A 21,264-nucleotide genomic window follows, 5' to 3' on the forward strand; every position below is an offset into this window, starting at 1 on the left:
TGGATAGATAGATGGATAGACCCACCCTACCCCATGGTACTAATTACTTCCAGTTCTTATCCTTCCTATCTTCTTACTGTTGTAGAATTTGAGGACTCATCAACAATCACTATGCTTTGTCATCTTTTCTCCATTTAAGAATCATCACTGAGCTGGGCCTGGTGGCTCAAGCCTGTCATCCTAGCTAGCGCTTCAGGAAACTGAGATGTGAAGACTTTCAGTTCAAAGCCAGACTGGGCAGAAAATGTTCACTGGACTCCTTCTGCAAAAGAGCGAGCAGGAAATCGAACCCAAGTGTTCAGCTTAAGTGGTAGAGTACCACCTTGCAAGCCAGTGAATGAAATCATTAGACCCCGAGTTCAAACCAGTGCCGCCATCAATACAAATGATCACTCACGCGTTTTGCTATGAGATCATAATGTCTACATTACTGTTGTGCGAACGTGCTGTGCATAATCGAATATATTCTGTCCTGCTGATCAGTAGGTGGTTCCTCATGTTTTCTTTTACTTCCTTTTTTTTTTTTTTTGTTCTTGATGTTCTCTTTTCATGAGCAAAATTCCAGTGAATCTGCTCTGCTTCTCGCTAAATCTTTTTGACCCCTGTTGACTCTTCCAGCAAGGGATCAAGAGCTCAGGATAGGTGCAGGCCTTCTCTCTTGCAAGGCAGTCATTTCGTGCAGGACGTGAGTGGCACCAACTCTTGAAGAGGAGGCCGGGGAGTGTTTTATTTGCAAGGCCTGCCACGAGCCAGGAAGGAGCAGCGAGCCGAATGCGCGACCCGGGATTTGGTGGGAGCGAGGGGGCGACTGGAGCGTCGGCATTGGCAAGGCACGCATGAAATGCACGCAGAAGCAAGGAGAGAGTCTTTGGGGGAGGAGCTAATCTGCCGTCCTCCTTGTAGAGAGTTGGGTAGCGCCGCACGGGCAGGTCATGAAACTCCTGAGATGCTGTTTGAGGAGGAGTGTGAGGTTGTAAAGAAATGGCTTTAGAGGAAGAGGACCTTGCACACCGGGCACCGGGCACCGGGCACTGGGCACTGGGCACGGTCTGAGTGGGGTGTTTGAAGGCACACACCTGCTAGAGCGACTGGAAATCGTCCTCCCGTGTGCCATCTTGTTTGACGCTCTTTAAGTTGATGAATGCTCATTAATGCTAATGTTATGAGAAAGGTTGTGTCTGTGCCCACACGTGTGTGTGTGCGTGTGTGAGTGTATACACACTTCTCGATTACTGCTGTATTTCACAAGCAAAGGAACACGTGTGGCCTCTCCCTGTCTCTATTTTACATGAGTTACTACAGCTCACATTAAAAAAAAAATAGTAAAAATGACTCATTGCCACGTTGTAACACGTTTTATTTGGCCTTTGGGAACTGATAACACTTAATAAGTTAGTTGAGCCGGACACTGGCGGCCCACGCCCGTCATCCCAGCTACTCGGGAGGCTGAGATCTGCCGAGTGCAGCTGGGATACTGTATGTCCTTGCGTCGTTGAGTAGAAATGAATGCCTGCCCCGGGGGGGAGAGTAAGCCTGTCGCTCACGATGGAGACAGATTTCCAGGCAGATTCTGATCTTTTCTGTACAAGGGAGAGGAACATACCCCACCAGGGCACTTCATTACTCACCGAAGGAATGCAGCTTTTCAGAGCCAAAGGAAAGTAGGCAGACGGATTCAACTATGACTTGGGCAGTAAGCTCATGTAGAAAGAAAATAACATTATAAACTAGGCTGGGTGTTTTTTTTTTTTTTAAAGCAAAATTGCAACAAGTGATAAACTTTATTAGGTTGAAATGGAAGGTAACCAGAGCTTTAAAAAGGGAGTTACTTAAAATGCAAAGTTCCATGAAATATATTCTGGTAGTCCAAGAAGTGATTCCATTATGGAATAGTTCCTAAGCTCGCTCGTAGGCTAAGTTTTTAATGGTTTATATATGACTTGAATAGAAGAGCTAAGTTCTGTGTCTAATTCTGTATCTCCAGCATCATACATAATGGTTGTAAATGGTGTGTAATTTAAAAAGTGTGCTCCTACCGTTATTAATGGGAGGAAAAAAGTCAATATTTTTTGAAAAATAAAAGGACTACATGAAAACACGTGAACTGCAGTAGCTCCCATAGCCCTTATGTAATTGTACAAAGTAGAGAATCGCTCCTAAAATGTGACTAAATAACTGAAATAGGTTGGTTATCTCTCACATCCAGTTTGAATTAGACATGGATTTGGAAAATTATTTTCTTTCTCATCACCAATCATCTCCTAAACCCAACACAACAGATCAAAATCCTTTTCCCTACATCCTGTTCCCCTGTCAACACTTACAATTTTAAACACAACTGGTTGCTCGTAAGACACATGAACAGTTGAACAACGCCAGAGCAAAGTCTCTCATACTCTTGAACCTTTCTATGAAGCTATGTCCATCTCATTTGTCTTGCTTTTTGATGGGAATGAATGCAGTTCCCATTTACTTCTTCTCTAGCTGAGCCTAAGTCTTTAGTCCATTAGGTATTGTTGATTCTACACCACCGATTTCCTCTGTTCAGAAAAATCAGCTGGGTACGAGTGGCTCATGCTTGTCATCCCTGCTACTTAATTATATGAGATCTGAAGATTGAGGTTTCAAGCCGGCCAGGGGTTAAAACAAAAGGCCACTAGACTCCATCTCTACAATAACAAGGAAAAATCTGGACCAAGTGGTTAATTGCCCGCTGAACCCTGAATTCCAACCCCAACGCCCTCAAAGGAAAAAAAAATGATCTTGGAAAAATAGCAAGAAATTCACTTCATGCTTTTCTCAGATGCTATTATGTTAACTTCTAATGATCTTGCTTATGGTTTGCCTAACCCCTGGCCTTGCTTCAAAACTCTTTGGCACTGTCCTTTCAAGAGTTCATTTAAAAATTAGCATAATCTAAGTTAAGGAAAATTTAAGTGAAGTACTCACGATCTAAATTCTCTAACTTCTTATGCATCATCTCATGTGTCACCTGTCTACCTCTCTATCATCAATAAATTGGAATTATTTTCTGTGCCTTTGAAAACCAGAGATAAAAATCAGTATACTTCAAGCTTGCCATTTTGTTTGAATCCACTATTTATCTTGGTTCCATCCTCAGAGATGTTAAGGTTAGATGTTCACTTGTTAAAAAAAAAACACACACCTGATAAATTATGAATTACATTCATTTAGGTGGATACAAATGATTTCTCTCCCGTAGAGACATGCCCCAACACTCATCTGAATCCTAATTCCCCTAGTTTATACCTCCCGCCTCCGCTAAGCTGACAGGTACCCACCACCATGTACAGGTCTCAGGTGAGAAGGAGTTTCTCCTGAACTTTTCTGCCCCAGCTTGCCAATCCATTCTCCCAAGGAGCTGGGACCGCAGCCATGAGCTACCAGTGCCTGGCTTCAATTTTCAACTGCAATTTTTTTTTAAGTGCAAGAACACTCACTATATATTTATGTATTATATATATATATATTTGAAATAGAGTGCAATAAATTTAGCAAACATATTTGCAGATTTAAGCGAAGCCCTTACACACACGCATGTCTTCAGGAGTATGCAGCATGCTTTCAGAAACTGGGGAAGGCAATATTGGTAGTTTCCATTTTTCTTCTTTTTCATTTCTCCGACTCCAGCTGCACAGGACTGGACTCGGCGTCACTAATGTCGGTGATCATTTCTAGCACACATGTGCACCTGTGCTTGACCTTCTGTTCCTGGTCCGTTTGTCTGAGTTCACGTTGAGTGTTGCACCTGCTACCTGCAAGAGACTCCAAGCTAACCACATATTTCCTATCTGCTTGGTTTCCCATGAGCGCCACATTCTCCCAGGACATACCTACTTGGATTTGCAAACTTGCAACTGCCCTACACCTTATGCCACATTTGTAGTTCTGGCCTTTTGGGGGGGGTTCATTGGAGAGTCTCGTGGATGCGTCCCCGCTCGGCCTGGATTTGAATTGAGATTCTCAGATCTCAGCCTCCTGTGCCACTGAGATGATAGACGTACGCCACTGGTGTCTGACTGTCACCACTGGTAAGCTAGAGGGGACTTTGTCTGTGTAACACTCAGTGAATTATGGAGCAAGCAATCCTCGGGTTTAAGTTGACGTGGAAGGTGAAATGACAGCTCGCAGCAGGTGATCGTAGAAGGGTGCGGAAATTCCGGTCTGCTGGCGGTGACCTTCCACGTGGATGAATTCCACTAGTGGCACCGTCCCCATGACCTCGTTAGGATCAGCTTCATAATAACAGTCTCATAAAAAGAATCTCACTTGTTAAAGAACTGAAACGTTGACCACATTTCCTGTCTCCTAAATCACACTTTAGCTTAAGGTAACTTGAGATGATTCCACAAAGATGGAATCCTGAAGGAAAAAAACAATGACTTAGAAAACTTTAGGATGTGTTCTTAAAGGCTGTTTTCCTTAAAAAAATGAAGTGTGGTTTTGTTTTTTTTTTGTTTTTTTGTTTTAGAAAGGTAACATCGCCAGACTCATGTTCAGTGCATACACTTCAGTTTCTGGAAGGTGGTATTTTTTTTTTCTGTGAATAATTATTCCTCAAGGATCATGGGTGGATGTTCTGTCTGGATTGACAACATGGTTGGTTCAAGTAAATACTGTTATTTGGAGTTTGGAGAATTGACTTATTCCCCATTTAATTCTTGTAAGCCAAGGAAAATCTTTTAGTTTACCTGTAGAAGAAAGCCAACCACACAGTTTGATCCTTGAGTCAATAGGGTTTCTAGATAGAATATATATAGATAGAATATATATATATATATATACACATATATATGTATATATATTTCTAGAAGAAAACCAGGGTAAACCCTGTGGGTAAGTAGGTGCTCAGTGAGGGAGAAAGGAAGATGGAAGGAAGAAAATCGATCTCCGCCACATCCAAAGAGCTGGAGAATTAAGAGTTTCAAAGCAAGCTCACCCACGTCAGCTCGGCTCTTTAGAAGTTTTATATGGAATTTTAGAGAAGGCTTGGACTCCGAGCTTCTTTCAGATAGCCTCTTCTGGATCAAGGCTATGCAGCTGTATGGGATTTCCTTTAACACATCATTGGAGAGCGGTAACAAATTGTTTTTAGGTAACCCATTTTTGAAGGGCTCATCCTTTTGTCTATGAATATTTTGTTCCTGGCCATGCCGGTGTTTGTGGTTACTAGGTGGGAGCTCAAACACTCAAGGCCTAGCCCCAAGCCTCCCAAAGAATAATGTTTTCGCTTCCTTGGATGGTTTCCTGACCTATCCGAGACATGAATTCCCCATTCAGGAATCAGTTATCTCCTTTGTCAGAGCACTTCCCATTTGCTGATTCTGCCAGTGCCTGACACCAGGTATCCTCGTTCCTTAGGAGGCTGAGGTTGTGAGGATAATGCTTTGAGGCCAGCATGGTGTAAATTCTCTCAACAAAGAGGTAGAATGAACGACCTCCACTGGCTGGGCAAGCCCGCCTGGTTGCAAAGCCTGGGCTAGGAGGCTAGAGGCCTAGCAGAACACGGGGGCCGGAAGCAAGCCCGTCTCCTCAAAAGCAGCATGAGAAAGGTCTAGAGGAATAGCTCAGTGAAAAGAAAAAATAAATACAACTTATTCTGCTCACAAGTATGATAACCAACTCCAGGGACTTTTATTATATGTTTTTTATTGTTTCCAAGGGAATGCACCTGACAGTTAAAAGAAGGTTCCTTTGGTTAACCTTAGGGTTTCCTTAAAGGACTAAGTATTAAAGTACAAGGTCTCCTCTTCTCTAAGCACTGCATTGAAATGAATGGAGGAGCACATTCCGTTCCTGCTGATTCAGACATTATCTCTCTTGATCAATACCCATGGTGCTCCGGTTCGAGAGAGAACCTTATTCAAACTCCCTTTCCGGTGATCTTATTTTTATAAATGAACTGGAGAGTAGCTCTTTTCCCGGCACTCAGTAATAACAACAACACCAAAAAAAACCAAAAAAAAAACCATTTCATTGCTATAGCCATGAGAGCCTGTGCAACGTGTTCTGGATTTTGCTTATTGGATTTGGAGCTACTGAGCTTCGAACTCGGGGCATGGTATGTGTGAGGCAAATAGTCTACCCTTCCTCCACACGTCCCGGATTGGAAATGCGCTTTCTCCCATTCCTTGACAGTATGTGATCAAAAGCAGATGTCCTCTTGAAGGATTTTAGCCCTTGAACACACGTGCATCCTACATAATGGACATTAAGCAAAACAAAAACCCACCACCCACGTTTGTGTGTTCAGAGGAAACACGCTTAATATTAGTTTGGTTTCTTGGAACCTTGGCTGGGGTGGACTGTATTCATGTGGTTCTCTCTCTCTCTCTCTCTCTCTCTCTCTCTCTCTCTCTCTCTCTCTCTCTCTCTCTCTCCCTCCCTCCCTCTGAGTGCCAGTCCTGTGCTCCTTTAGCTGACTGTGTGTAACACAGGGGGCTGGCAGGGGCTGAGAGAGCTTCTGCAGTCCTGTGGGGTCAGGAGAGTCGGCCTGTGGAGACGTTTCTCCCTGGAGTTTGCAGTCAGTGGAGCGAGGAATGGAAAAACTGCCAGGGGGTCTCATGAGCCACCAAGAATCCAGATTCAAATTCCGAAAACTCATTCCGTCCTCTCCAGGATCACTTGCCCAATTGCAAGGCAGATGAAAGCCAGGGAGAGGGGCTTGTGAACCACGCCGAGTTCCCTGGCTACGAGAAGTCATTGCAGCCTTGGCCTTTGCCAATATCCATTTATTTTCACCGCCGTAAAGTTGTTGCTTGGCTCCCTCTAAAGACTTGAATTTTTCCCCCCTTTTTTAAAAATTTGATTGTTTTTCTTTTATTTATTTAAGTAGTCAGACGACGTAGCAGCCATTTCACAAAGCAGTTTATAAATACATATGCCGGATCAAGGTCACCCCTTTATATTCACTCACCCCTGTCCTTCACACCCCTTCTCTCTCCCTCTTGCTCATTCTGTAGGACACAGATTGAATACGTGACCACCCCCCCACCACTTCTATCAGATTGCACAACACGCTAACTTTGTTAGTAGAATTTCTTCCCCTCAACTACTCATGTTCTCCTCTTCAAGCTAGCTGCATTATTCCAAAATTCCTTGCTAACGTCACGAGCGAATATGTTCCCCTCAAGTATTCATGTTCCCTTCACAAACGGGTTCCAGTAGCGGCATCCTCCTGCAAATTCCCGGTGGTTTATCTTCAGTAAGATGCCTCGGAAGATGAAGGATGAGCCCTTGGACATTTCATGTAGCCACCTGGCATCGTTGAGGTTTCCATGGCAGCCTGCATTTTTTTCCCTAGTAACTTGCTTGTTTGTTTGTTTGTTTGAAATAGAGGTTTGGTAACGGTGGACCCTTCCCCAGGAACAACAGGCTAGCCCCTTTGCAGAGCCATCCCGCACCTGTTGCTCTGCAGACTCTGAGCCTACGCAGTTCAGACGTGGTCCATCGCAGGGAATAGTTAAAGCCCCATGTCTTTTTAGCTGTTTTCTGTTGTGCCCGATTTTAAAACTGGGATACTGGAGGGAAAAAAAAGTGTGGCAATAGAAAGCAGCGTGTTCATGCCATTTGGATTCATACTCCCATCATTATCACTTGCACCCTTGCTGTAGAATAATCCTCCCAATTATGGCTCTTTCAGATGCCCCCAGGGAAAGAACTTCCAGTCGTTCAAGGCCATCTTATTTTCTACAGTGGTCACTCAAGGAGTCAGTGTCCTGTAACATTGTAAAATGATGTGAATGCTTCGTTTACTGTAACTCCATGGAAATGATTTCTTGTTGGACACTGTTGATTAAAATGCAGAATGCACGTGCTTTTGCTGTATAGGTGTACCTGTTCTTAAAGGGATCCTGTAAAAGTCAGGCCGCCGAGAGGGAAGAGTGGAGAGGGGAAGGGGAAAGGAGAGGAGATGGAAGAGGAAAGAGAGAAGGGGGGGTAGAGAGAGAAGTGATAGGGATGGAGAGAGGAAGGGAATGAAGAGGTAGGAAAAGACAATGGGAAGGAGAAGTGGCCGAGGAATTCACGGATCATTCAGCCTGTCCAGTGCAATTTATCACAGTCAAATACATTTGAGGAAGAATTGATCCTCAGATAGCCACTTGGGTAGAAGTTCTCCACTGGAGTATTGTAGATCCACTTGAATCATGTGATCAGATGATAGAGCCCACCAACATTTTTAGGTAAGTTGACAAAGGATCAGAACTGTGCTTTAAAATTATTTAGGCTTACCATGTTTTACTAATATTTGTTTAAGAGCAGAAATACACCATTAGCTGTGCTCATAATTTTAAAAAAAATCCACAATATCTTTGTGAAGGTTGAGTTAATAAAAACTGGGACAGAGATGCCATAATGAATTAATTAGCCAAATTGTGTGTGAATAAAATCAACCTATTATGATAAACATAGTTTAAACTTTCATGTGCAAATAATTTTTTCTAGAATAAATATTTCAACAAACATTGTTCCTTTACTATTCACAATGACCAAGAAAGAATAAAAAGAGTAAGGCTTCAATATTGTAGCCACTTTTTTTTTCTCCCCACAAACACATTTTCTAGTCAAATAATTTCACGATAAATGAAAATAGAAGACATAAATTGTACGTAGCTGATGTCAACCCATCCAATACGCTAGAATGAATATCTCAAGATTTCCTCAGCTTTCTACATTGTCTTGAGGAATATTGATTGTTTTCAGGTTTTCTGTTGTGCTGCAGATCTATTCCTCTTTCTTTTAGCTTCTCCTGGCCATTCCATAAGTGGCTTTGTTCTTAGGAAATTCCAAACCCATATTTTCTTACCTAAAACATGAACTAGTTTGTATTTATTCCTGGTGAAAGGTAATGTAGAGACATGGACCTGCTTTTTCACCTCCCAGTGATGATATCCTTACAACAACCTATTGTAGAACATCCACCTACAATCTTCCTTTACTGAGTACTAGATAGATACATTTCATTTGAGCTATGCAGTATTTATTATAGCATTAGTCCACAACATCTGAAAATCAACTAACCTCATGGACTTGGGAATGTCTGGCTTCTCATCAAGCCTGAAGAGCTGCAGTGTGGGGTCTGTAATTCCATCTACTCTTATACCCGCCATACTGGTGTGGAACATGGAGCTGGGGGCGGGTGCTGTTCCCTCCCTGTGTTCACGAGACTCTTCTACCTCACCTGTCTACCTCACCAGTCTTCCTTACCTGTCTTCCCAGTTCTTTCCTTTAGCAAGGTTGCCCTGTCTTCTACAATACCTGCCTGGGCTTCTGAAAGCATTTGGCTTTGTAATTTGACATGTAAAGATTTTGAACATTTACTTGCCTGGTACCAGCATCTGTAACTATTAAACCAGAGACAGTACACTTTATTCTCATGGTAATCATGAGAAATATAGCAACTATTCTTTGAAGTAAGCCTATTCTGAAAAGAATATGTCTGTGTTTCTCTGTAGACCTGTCCAGTATAAGTACCTTGTTGAAATGTAGCTAATATTCCTGTACACTTCCCAATCATAAGAGAAGCAAACACATTCTAAAGTTCATTGCACACACAAATTCGTATGAATTGCGATCCCTTTCATACAACTTTGTAAAGATCATTCTTAAAATGCAAGAAAGCATCTGATAACAAAACACTGATAACACAAATACATACTATGGTTATGGAGGCGTGACTTTGACATTTGCCAACTGTGTGCCAATGGTTTTAAAAAGCAAAAGAAAGTTAATTCTTCACTTAAAAAAAAATTCTAGGCAAGGCAATACATGTTTCCAGTGACCTTACATAGTACTCATATCCAGTCAGGATATTTTGAATATGTGGTGTGCAGTACACAGAAGAACATATTATTGTAATTTACCAAGAAGGAAGGATAGCCAAATTGAGAAGGAAAAGCAAGCTGCTCAGGCGAATTTGTCATTTCAATACACACACATATATATTTTTTTTCCTGTTCAATTCGTTGAAATGAGACTTATCCTTCTGCCTCAGGTTTCAGGGTCTAAGAGTTCTGCATGCTGAACAGTAGGAAATGTGGGGAGACCGTCTATGTATTTTACACATTATTACTCGCATGTATTATTCACCGTTCGCCCCCAGGAAGACAGAAGGAAATCATAAACAATGATGGTTCAAATGGAGAAGTGGAGTCTTATCAGGGTTAAGCTTGCTTCTCATCTGGCTTGTGAGTTTTCCTTTTTCTCTTGCCTTTTGCCAGTCGCTCACCCCTCGACCCCTCCGCTGCCCAACCACGGTGTTACACCTTACAAGTGGCTAACTTTGGCTCTAATGACACCGTGTATTGCATATCCGACTTGCATTATGAACATGTCCAGGGCTTCGACTCTGCCTTGCATGCCAAAAGTCAGATGGGTGTGTTTGTATGTGCACATGTTTGCTCTTTGTCTTGTGGTAGACCCTGCAAAGTCAGAAAAATAAACAGGAACACCCCATCAAAGTAATGATAATGCTTTGAGAAATGTCATTAGTTATTTTTAAAAGACATATTCTCCTACCTTTTAGTTAGATGGCTTTTTAGTTTTTTTTTTATGTTAAGCAGTCCAGTTTCCTGAGTGGTTTAATTCCTTTATACTAGTTTGGGGTTCAAGTAACTTTGGTTGATGTAGAGAAAAACAACAGCTCATTTATCCTCAAGAAATGCAATCGTAGTTGCTCTTCTAGTGAGAACCCATTTTATAAATTGTCTTTGCAGCATTCATGGAATGGTATGCTGTTTGAAGTAACTGTATTTCAAAATATTTGAGTATATATATATATGTATATTCTACAGAGAGAACGATTTTTCGTGGAAAGAGACTGACATAGCATTTTTACCATTATATCATGCATTTGGGAAAAATATGGAAATCCCTGCATAATTTTAAATAGGGCATGTCAAACTTATCAGCTCTGTGAGAGCAAGAAACTAACCAAGCATAAGGAGAAAATATCAGAAATTGGATCTGAAGTTGGGAGAAGTTATAGAGGCTTCCATCAGTGTTGATGGCTCAAAAGAAATAAAATAAATTGACTCATTAAAAACCCAAGGAAATTTTGTGTGGGAATATTGTTAGACATAGAAATTTAAGATGGCCTGTTGATATTGATGATAACAGAGTGATCTCACCTGTTACAGAGAGTAACAAAGGACACATGTACTCTAGCGTTTTATGCATCCAGGATATCAGAATAAACAAGTTTGGTGGTATAGGGTTCTAGTCCATTAATATTAAGATTACTGGATGTAAATATTAGAATAATTACCTGTGTAAAATTGTATCAAAATCAACTAATGACTTGAACAGCAATTATAAAAGTAACATTACCATTAACCGGAAAAGATGGCATTTAAAGTAGCTGAAAGTAAGACAGTTATCAGACAAGATAGCTTCAATTTACACAGTTTCTTGTATGTTAGTTGAACTTCTTAGCCCAACCATTAGGTAGCTGGATAAATGCGTATATATTTTACTGCGAAAAATAACCGTATAAGGCAGAAACTCTAATGAGATCAAACATCATCTCTGTATACCAGGTAGGGGAACTCAGGAGCTAAGAAGATTAGCCTTGGCCTCACCAAGGAGAACGAGAATCAAAATATTATCTTGGTTGACCAGGTGGGGAAACTGAGGAAGGGAAAAATATCAGTATTGGCCTGAGAACTGGGAGAACTAGAATCTCAGCCTAGATAGATTTCATTTCCTCATAAACATGGAACCAAGCTTCTTGTCCTCAGGACTCATCTCCAGTAGACATGAAACTGTAGGTACAGAATAGTAGGCACTTCTTTAATAAAGGATAGCTAACGTTGTAGAAACTTACAGGTTGCATGCCCCGTTCTCAAATCCCATTTGAAAAATTCCCATTTTGCATATATAATTATATTTCATGTGAAAAAGAAGTTTTGATGAAAATCAACTTAAAGGCATTTGATTCCCTCAAAAAATAATGAATCTTTTTGAGCGAACGGATGGAGAATCCTAGACGAGCTAATCAAGAGAGAGAGAGAGAGAGAGTCATTAAATCAGTAAGAGGATGTTCTTTTCCTTAGGCTGAGGTGTCATGGCTCAGTCAACAACCAGCCCAATTACCCCTAACCTGAGGATATATATTAATAAGCCAACACCATCAGGACTCAGATCGTCTTCTGAATGTGCCTCTGAGAAAAGATAGGCCTGAATAAAGACAATTATGAGAGCTATAGAAATAATCATTATCTATTCCTAGTTATTATTATTAGAGCTGTAGAAGCCATCATATCAACATACCTATACACACATATGTATACACACACATATATATGTATATACGCATACTCACACGTATATTCTTAGTTTCCTTAGGCAAATTAGAAAAGTAGTGGGAATTGCCAGGCCGTAGAATTTCTGGCTTGTCAATCATGTCTTCAAACTCATGGTGTGACTAGTCTATTGGTGGATCCATTTTTGATTTTGCTCATCCTTCCCTAAGATTTCACATTTGGGGGAAAAGTAAACGATGGCCAGCTACTTGTACCAGAGTGAAAGAGGAAAAACATGAAGACAGAATTGTTAACTTTGGTCTGGTAGACTATTGATTTTAGGTGAGGGGAAATTCACCTGTGAATTATAAAGTGTTCCAAAGCAAGGTGGAAGGTGCATACAATTTGTTTCTGTGGGAGTATATGGTACAAACGTTAGGTGATGTTTTCTAAGGAGAAGGATGGTAGCTTTTAGTACCTATGTTTGCTGCTTGGCACTGATGGCTCATGCCTATAATCCTAGTTACTCAGGAGGCTGAGAACGGAGGATCCTGGTTCAAAACCAGCTCTAGCTGGAAAGTCTGTGAGACTCGTATCTCCAACGAACCACCAGAAAACAGGAAGTGGAACTGTGGCTCAAAGTAGTAGAGAGCTAGCCTGGAACAAAAGGAATCAGGAACAACGCCAAGCCCTGAGTTCAAGTCCTATGACCACCACCACCAACCACAAAAAGTTTGTTGTTCAATACATTGAAGACTAATGCCTGGTATGAACTACCTGTGAGATTTCTATCTTAATAGTATTTTAGCAAAGATATACTCTAATTTTTAAAAACACGCCTCTATTGTTATTACTAAGGTTTTATACAGAGGGGTTGTTACATAAGTCAGGTAATGAGCACATTTCTTTTTGGCCAATGTTACATCTCCCTTCAATAAAACAAATAAGTACCAACGTAATACTTTTGTTTTTATAGAATGAGTTGATTTTACTTAGGACAATACCTCCCATAAACTTGAATAGTGAACACATTTTTTTTTGGGGGGGTGGGTGTGGGGAAGATACCCACCACTGATAAATTTGGCTTTATTTGTATGAACTATTGTTTAAATGTTATAAGAAAAGCATGCGCTTATATGGGCATAATATAGACATAACCAGTTCACTATGAAGCTATCGGTGAAATAGCTAATAGGGCTTACTTTTTTTGGTATTTACCGTGTAGCTGGAAGTATGGAAGCTGACACTGTGGTGTCAGACACTCATGTTGAGGAGATGAGAGCAAAGCAAACGAAACTTGGCCGGTCTAGCATTTACTCAGAGCTACACAAATACCAACTACGTTCTAAAATTCATATGCAAAGCCATCTGGACAAGTGGGAGGTGTGTGGTGCTGTTATATAAATTTACCATTTATATTAAAGTCACACCGTCTCATCCTAAGGATTTCTATAGATGCCAAGTGCATAAAAAAAGCTCAAAAGAGTAGGAGAAGAGGATATTTTTATTAGAAGGGATACTTGAGGCTCTGGGATAGCCTTACCAGCAGACATTCATTCGCAAAGCTCGTTTCTCTACACAGGGTCTGTGATCAAAGGTCACCTCAAATTACCACACTTAGGAAAGAACCATTGTTCTGCTGAGAAATGGGAATAAAAGCCCGCCAGGCAAAGGTGTCTTTGGATCGGCCTCAGAATTGCTGAAATCACAGAACCTTCTGAAATGCTGGCTCAATATTCTCTCCGAGAAGGTGAATGGTTTCTCTGATCCCCACGTTTCCTTTGCTTAAACCCTTCGTTGTTAGGACACTTCATTATGCGGATTCTATTTTACTCCTGCGTGAATGCAAAACATCTGAAATAATAACGTCTTTTATAAAAGCAGCTCACAAAAGTTTGGCCATCGCCTTACCTGAGGAGTTAAATTAATGAACGCAACTGTTATAAGGAAATATGCTTTGGATTTCTTTTGTATTTCCCCTTTCAAAACATCTCGGCTATCTTCCCTTAAAGTAAGGGAATCTTGTAAGGGGGAGGGGGGACAGGGGAAGCAATGGAGTTCCAGACAAGAATAGCAAACTGATGCGATCAGCAAAATCCTCTTGCATTCCAGAAAGCTCTGGGCAAAATAAGGGAATAGGAGACACATACTATGCAGGCAGAGATACGCTGAGTGCTGTCAGATATTTGAAGAATGAGTTGTTCCACATTCTGACCACTAGTGACACATATACATTTCAGCTTTAAAATGGATCTTTATATTTGATATCACTGTGACACCTTTCCCCAACAAATCTTGATGAGAAAAGACTGACAACCCACAACCTAAGTAGCAGCTGTATTGCGAGGCGGAATCAGCAAACATAAAATAAATAAATAAGTAAAAAGGATGAGTAGCTGTCAGATCCAACATCTTGCTTTCACGAGTGGTTCCCCAAAGAGTGTCTCTAAAAATCACTCTGAGTCTCTCTTTGAATTGGAATGGAATCATTGGGAATTATTTTACTCCTCAGAGTGACTGGAGCAGGTCATCATTTCCTCCTTTGTTTCTTTCGTTTATGTCACACGTTTTCGGTGTCCAGTACGGAAAATTATCACGGATGCCATAATACTGCATTATTAGATAATAATAAATTGTGAAGAATAACTAACACCCCTCACTCCCCAAAAAGTCATTTAGAAAACGTACATAAATTTTCAATGGGAAAAAAGTGAAGCCTACATAACAGGTAGATGACTTTTTAAAGCCACGTTCATACATATATTTGATCACCATAAAATCAGGTTGCCAACAAGGTAGACCATCAGCTGTGTACTTAGTAGTTACCCAATTCTCTCGTGAAAATTTATCTGTGATACGTATCAGATGCCTGATGAATGTTAATCCAGAGGCGATAAATAATTGTGGTCACCTATCCATTTTTCAAACAGAAGCAGGTTGCCACCAGCATAGAGACAAATGTCTTCTAATTGAAGAACGAAGAGTCGTTGATCAATATTTAGATAGGAAGGCAGAGATGAGGTAGATGCAGGTGATAGAGATATTCAACCTGTAGATATTTCACTCATCGTATTTCTCCATCCTCCCCTACGTAAGCTCATGGGAATTCCGTCAGCTGGAAGGAAAATGAGGCCAAAGTGAAAACTTTGTGAGTGTGCAGGAGAGACAGGAAACAGTTATGTACATGCTTGTTTGATGAACCCCAAGTCGTTCCGTCCATCAGGAAGAAAAGCGTAGATCTAAGCTGTTGTAGTGAATTTCCTGGGGAGGTGCTCGGGCTGAGATACTTGGGAGTGAAGAGAGGTGGGAAAGCGATTCTGATCTGTGCCGACCGCGTCTTCATGCCATGAAGAAGAAAACCCGGAGGAAACAAGTGTCCATTCCCTGCAGAAATTAAAGTACATGCGACGGAAGGAAAGGGTCCCGCTCCGGCGATATAGCTCTCTATGACAACCTAGGTGATTGTAAAATGGATCACTTTTCCAACACGAACATGTGTTCATTGTACAGTAGATGCTGAAAGCTTTATATTTATAACTGGGATGGATGAGCTTCATACTGTCACTACGTTGAAGAAATTGATGTGTGTGTGTGTGTGCGCGTGTGTGCGTGCCAATACCGGGGCTTGAACTCAGGGCCTGGGTGCTGCCTCTGAGCTCTTCCATTCAAGGTTGTCACTCTACCCCTTGAGCAGCACAGCTCTCCCTGTGCCTTTTGTCCTCGTTGTTTGGAGCTAAGCGTCTCACTGACATTCCTGCCCAGGCTGGATCTGAACTTGATCCTCAGTTCTTCTCCTGAGGATTATAGGTGTGAGCCACCGAGTCCCTGTCAAGAAATTGATTTTTTTTGTTTCAGGAAAGATCCAACCCTCTTTAGACAAGAGAGCACAAGTTCTGTAGTAGGAGAATCAGCCAGCCCACCTCTTTCTACAATGCAAGCAGGTTTTCAATCAATCAGCTTACTTTATTAGGCTCCCTGTGTCACCCGCGATGAAATACCAGAGCTGTGTGTCCCTGCCAATATTTCACAGGTTTATTTTGAAAAAAGTCCCATCTCCAGTGTTCTGCCACCATTGTATGATTTACTACTCTTCAGTCACTTTTGAAATATCCACCCTCATCTCAACTTTTCTATTCCTGGCACCAGGGAAAGATCTTGCTTCAGGCTTTATTTATTCAGAGTCTTCGAGTGCCGTAATTTTTAGATCACTGTCATGTCACTTTCCCGGGAATGTCATTTATCTGATAAAAGCATGCAGGGAGGAGCTGTATTCGTATTAATTAGAGAGGTCTGATAAATGCATTATCTTATTTAGGAAGCAAACAAGTCCCTGACAAGCAAATCCTATGCCAGGCTAATGCTGGTAATTTTTGTTTAGCAGTTGGCTTCTGTGTTCACGTTGTTTTGGTTTAGTTTTGGTTTCTGGTTGTGTTTTTTCACTTCTGGTAAGTTTGCACAGCTCCTTGAAATCAACTTTCCTAACAAAACCTACACGTTATCAGTTCATTCTACATCTCGTGCTTGCTTCGTTTTGTTTAGAGCTCGGACACAACTCGGTGAGGCGAGGTCTCCCTGTATTCCCGTCTCTTCTTCACAGAAGGAAACACATGATCACACAGGCAAGGGGGGCTGGACTGCAGTGACCCGGACTCTCCCCTTATCCAAGCCACGCGCCACTGCCATCTTCCACCCAAACGACCTCACGCGCCCACTGATAAAACAGAAGCACATACATTTCACATGGGCATAGAATTCTACATTAGGGTTTCGATCCTGTGTGTGTTTGCTTATGGAGGAAAATAGCATGTCTGCTGTCCATCTGTAATGTACTATAATATACTACGACCCCTGGCTCGGGGATCTCGGGCAGTGCTATACTTAAGAAAAGTGTGTTACCACTGTATTTTTATATGGGAGAAACTATTTTCTATGCAGGTTCATCCTTCCGGTCCCTTCCCCTTAGAAGGTTAGAAGGAGCATGATTTTCTTCCTCTGACTACTTGGTAACTGCTTCTTGCATAAAGTTACATCAAAGCTCTCTTGTGTGCCCGGAGTTCCTTAGATTGGAAATGAACTATAAATTCTGAAACAATCGCTTCTCAGCTAGCTGGTTTACTTTCCGCATCTCAGGGAGTTCTGTATAATACTTAGAAATATTTATTAACAACTAAGTGATTTACATACATTGTCTTTGCATGAATTGCCTCATCTAATCCTGACATGAGTTTATTTAGTCCTATTCGACTTGGGTTATTTTATCTAATCATCTCTAAATCCCTTTGTGATAATTCCATGCCTTCTCCATTTTTTTTTCCAAGGGGAGCTAACATAGACACAGATGGCTTAGTCCATTGTCCACGTTTATGTGGAAATCAAAACATGATGTCCAGATTTAATTCAGGCCAAGAAAGTTATTTTCCATAAGACTAATGAATCCTAACATTCATAACAATGATATCTATAGGCTCATGTTAGGGCATTAAATAGTATTTTACACTTAATTTTTTTAAAAAAAACTTATTTAACTTTAAAAAGCACTGGTAAAGAGTTCCTAACTTTGCCACCCAGGAAACTGGACTTCCTGCCACAGCTTCAACTTTGAATTCATAGAAGAAGGTATCTACTTCCCCAACGGTCTGTGTTTCCCGTAGGAATGGAGTCTCTTGAAACTACCATCCACCCAGTCCATTATCCACTACAAGCTGTGACCTGGCTTTTCCTCTCTCTCTCTCTCTCTCATCCTCTCTCTCCCCTTCTCTCCCTCTCTCCTTCTCTCTCCCTCTCCTTCTTTCTCTCTCTCTCTCTCATCTCTGTGATCAATCTGTTCCCCTTTCTGTATTCGTCCTATTAACATTCAAACCTGCTCTGATTTACTTCATGATTGAGAAATAGGGACCCATTTTTTTTAAAAAGGAAAACAAAATTCTCCCCAGTTCTCAATTTCCATCTGCTTTTCTATTTAGAAAAAAATATATATAGTATATAAGTATAATTTATAATGTATATAACCTGTATAATATACATATCATCCATGGTGCTAAACTACAAGATTAAAACAAAGAACAAAGTGTGATACCAGCCTGAGAAAGGTAGTAAGAACCCATATCACAGCCCAAAAGAACATACAAACAACTCAGACTTCACGAGAAATGTCAATGGACACTTGTTACTTTCTCCAGCTGTATTTGAGGACTAATCATGAGAATCTCTTTTCTATTTTTGTCCCTGGCTGTCACTGAACAGGTTCAAGTCTAGAAGGTTGGGCTTTGACCACCACCCCAGTAATGCACCCATTCTTTTTGTTGACTTTTGGCCAAATTTAGAAAGGCTTTTAATTTCAAAGCCTAACATTTATATTGAAATTGATGACATTGAGTGGTTATCTAAGAACATCCATACACTTATAAGACTTTTTCTCATTATTTATTTATTTCTACGATGATCAGAGCACATTAAAGTTTGTTTGCAAGAAGAGAGACACTCTAAAATTTCATTCAAAAGGCCTGGCTTTATAAGTGGCTGTTTGAGCTCTAGATAAATTGTTTGAGTTTTACCGTCATTGACTATGTAATCAGATTTTAGGGGGGAGTGGGGATAGAACTTTACAAGCTCTCGCTGCCTTCATCTTCTGAAGTATTAGATTCATTTGCTGCTTTGAGTGAAACTTTTTAAAGGAAAAAAATCTAAAAATTCAAATTTTCATTAACCTAATGTATGTCAAGTGGAAAATTTCTTTTGCATAGTTTAGGGTTCTGCAGCCGGTTGTAAATTTTTTTTTCCTCCACTCTAAATTGAACAGCGTGGTGTGTGTTTCCTAGAGTTTGTTTTAAAGCTACTGCTGACCTTGAATTACATGGCAGCCAATATATCTTTACCCAGGTGTGGGTTTGGGCTTATGGCAAACATGTTTGTCTTTACAATCATGCATAATTTCCAAATGCCAGAAATCACTTCTGTTTTATAACCGTGCCTCCGAAGCCCCACACAGGAAAGGCTCGATCAGCATTTCCATCACCTCCTTTGCAAAAGTTTATAACACACTCATAAAACGCACTCCAGGATTAGTTTTGACAGACAGACTCTCATCGAGAAGGAGTTGTTATTTTTCCCCACAGTTTATAGAGTATACACTGGTTGTGGGTTCTCAGACAATGGAAATTGGGAGGCTCCTAGCCTTTTCCTAAAAGGTAATGTCCTTATTCAGGTCTCTGTGTTTCTCCTCTGGAAGCTCTCCTTTCTCTTTAGAAGGGAAACTTGGACATGAATTTATAGAGTTTGCATGGCGGAGTTTCATCCACAGGAGTTCGAATCCCTGCTCTGGGGTTCATTACTAAGGTGGGAGATGGCAAATGAGCTGGTGAGTGGGTAAGGTAAGTCGCTGCTAAGCTGTTGCTATGCGTTGACATGACATCTTCTGGTCCTTCGTCTTGCAGTGGCTTAAACTCTTAAGGTCAGTGTCCTCCTCAGGTAAATAGGTAATTAAGTTTGGTTCTTCTTTTCTTTCTCCTGAGTATTTTTGTCTGTTGGATGACAGGCTAGTGTATAAAGGTCTACCTTTGTATAGGAATAAGTAAGGAGACAGAATCCAGAATAAATAGTGTTTCTGCGGAGACTTGGGCAGCTCCGAGTGAAGACATGCAAATGAGGGTTTGGATTATGTTCCTAGGTGACAGGATGCGTAAAGGGAAAGCACACACAGACACACGCACACACACACACGCACGCACACACACACACGTGCGCACACAGTAACGGTGACAGGTGATGCATGTATTATCCTAGTCATGGCACAATACATACGCATATCAAGCCGTCCTGTTGTCCCTACCACTGTCATCAGACCTACCTCGAGGAAGCGAAAACTAGAAGTCCCATGAGGAGATGCCCATCAGCTCTCACCAAACCTGCAGAGCGTAATGCTCACCGTGGCGTGCATCCGGGGCCACGTTCCTTTTCATCTCCCGGGGTTTGTGACTTCTGGAAGTGCACCCTGGTTAACACTGCTTCTGTAGTGTCACTGCTTGGGACTTCTCTCGAAAGACCTCGTGGCCTTGGCAGACGCACCCTGCTCTTCCCTCCATACTTTCTCTGTTGTTCTTTACCAGTCCTTATGGGGCCGCACAGAGCCCCAGCCTTGGAAAGGCATCATCCACCAGCCATTCAAACCCATGAGGATATTGGATGGGAGAAGTACTACACGCCAACACAAACAGCAGCCCATGAGTTCCTGGGTTTTCTCTTCGTGCGACATGATCGGCGTTATCTCTGTCCCAGTGGGCTTACTCTTGGCGACTCTGTGTCTGTGTTGCTCCTCGGTCTCTAGGCAGCGACTGGCATGAGGACTTAATTAGGCTACTGTCAAGTACGGGCTGGATCCCCCGTGGAAGGACGCAGTGTGCCTCGCTCCCGGCTTGCCCTGTGTGCACTCGAATTCCCATCATTTGCTTGGTTCAAGAGAACTCCAGCGTAAGTAGGAACAGATGCAACCCATTAAACCAGACTCAGAGTTTGGGGTTCTCTGATCCTCAAACACTCAGACTTGTTCCATACTCCATTGAGGTTTGTTGGAACACCAATTCGCAGACACGCATACTCTAAATGCCAAGATGCCTTTTTTTCTTTTTTTTTTATAATGGCTCTTTGGCCAAGCCCCAAATATATTGGCCTTGGGTAGTGTGTGTGTGTGTGTGTGTGTGTGTGTGTGTGTGTGTGTGTGTGTCATAAAAAGCCTTAAGTGCCAAAACACCAAGTCTATTAAAGACGCTGGCCATCGCCACGGAGCAAATTGGACCCTTTTTAAATTTGCTCATCACGGACTTTAATGCATAATAAGTAGCCGATTAAACTGATTTTTAGAATTGGCATGTAAAATATGTGGCCATTACTGAGCCATCTTTTCAGGAGTGGGAGAAACTCCTGCTGCAGCTAAAGTTGAAAAATAATTTGCTGGGGGGAAAAAAATGGAAGCAGAGGTTCCAGCTCATTGAAACTCAATTTATTA

The sequence above is a fragment of the Perognathus longimembris genome, chromosome 25, assembly GCF_023159225.1.
Source record: "Perognathus longimembris pacificus isolate PPM17 chromosome 25, ASM2315922v1, whole genome shotgun sequence".
Lineage (NCBI taxonomy): Eukaryota > Metazoa > Chordata > Mammalia > Rodentia > Heteromyidae > Perognathus > Perognathus longimembris.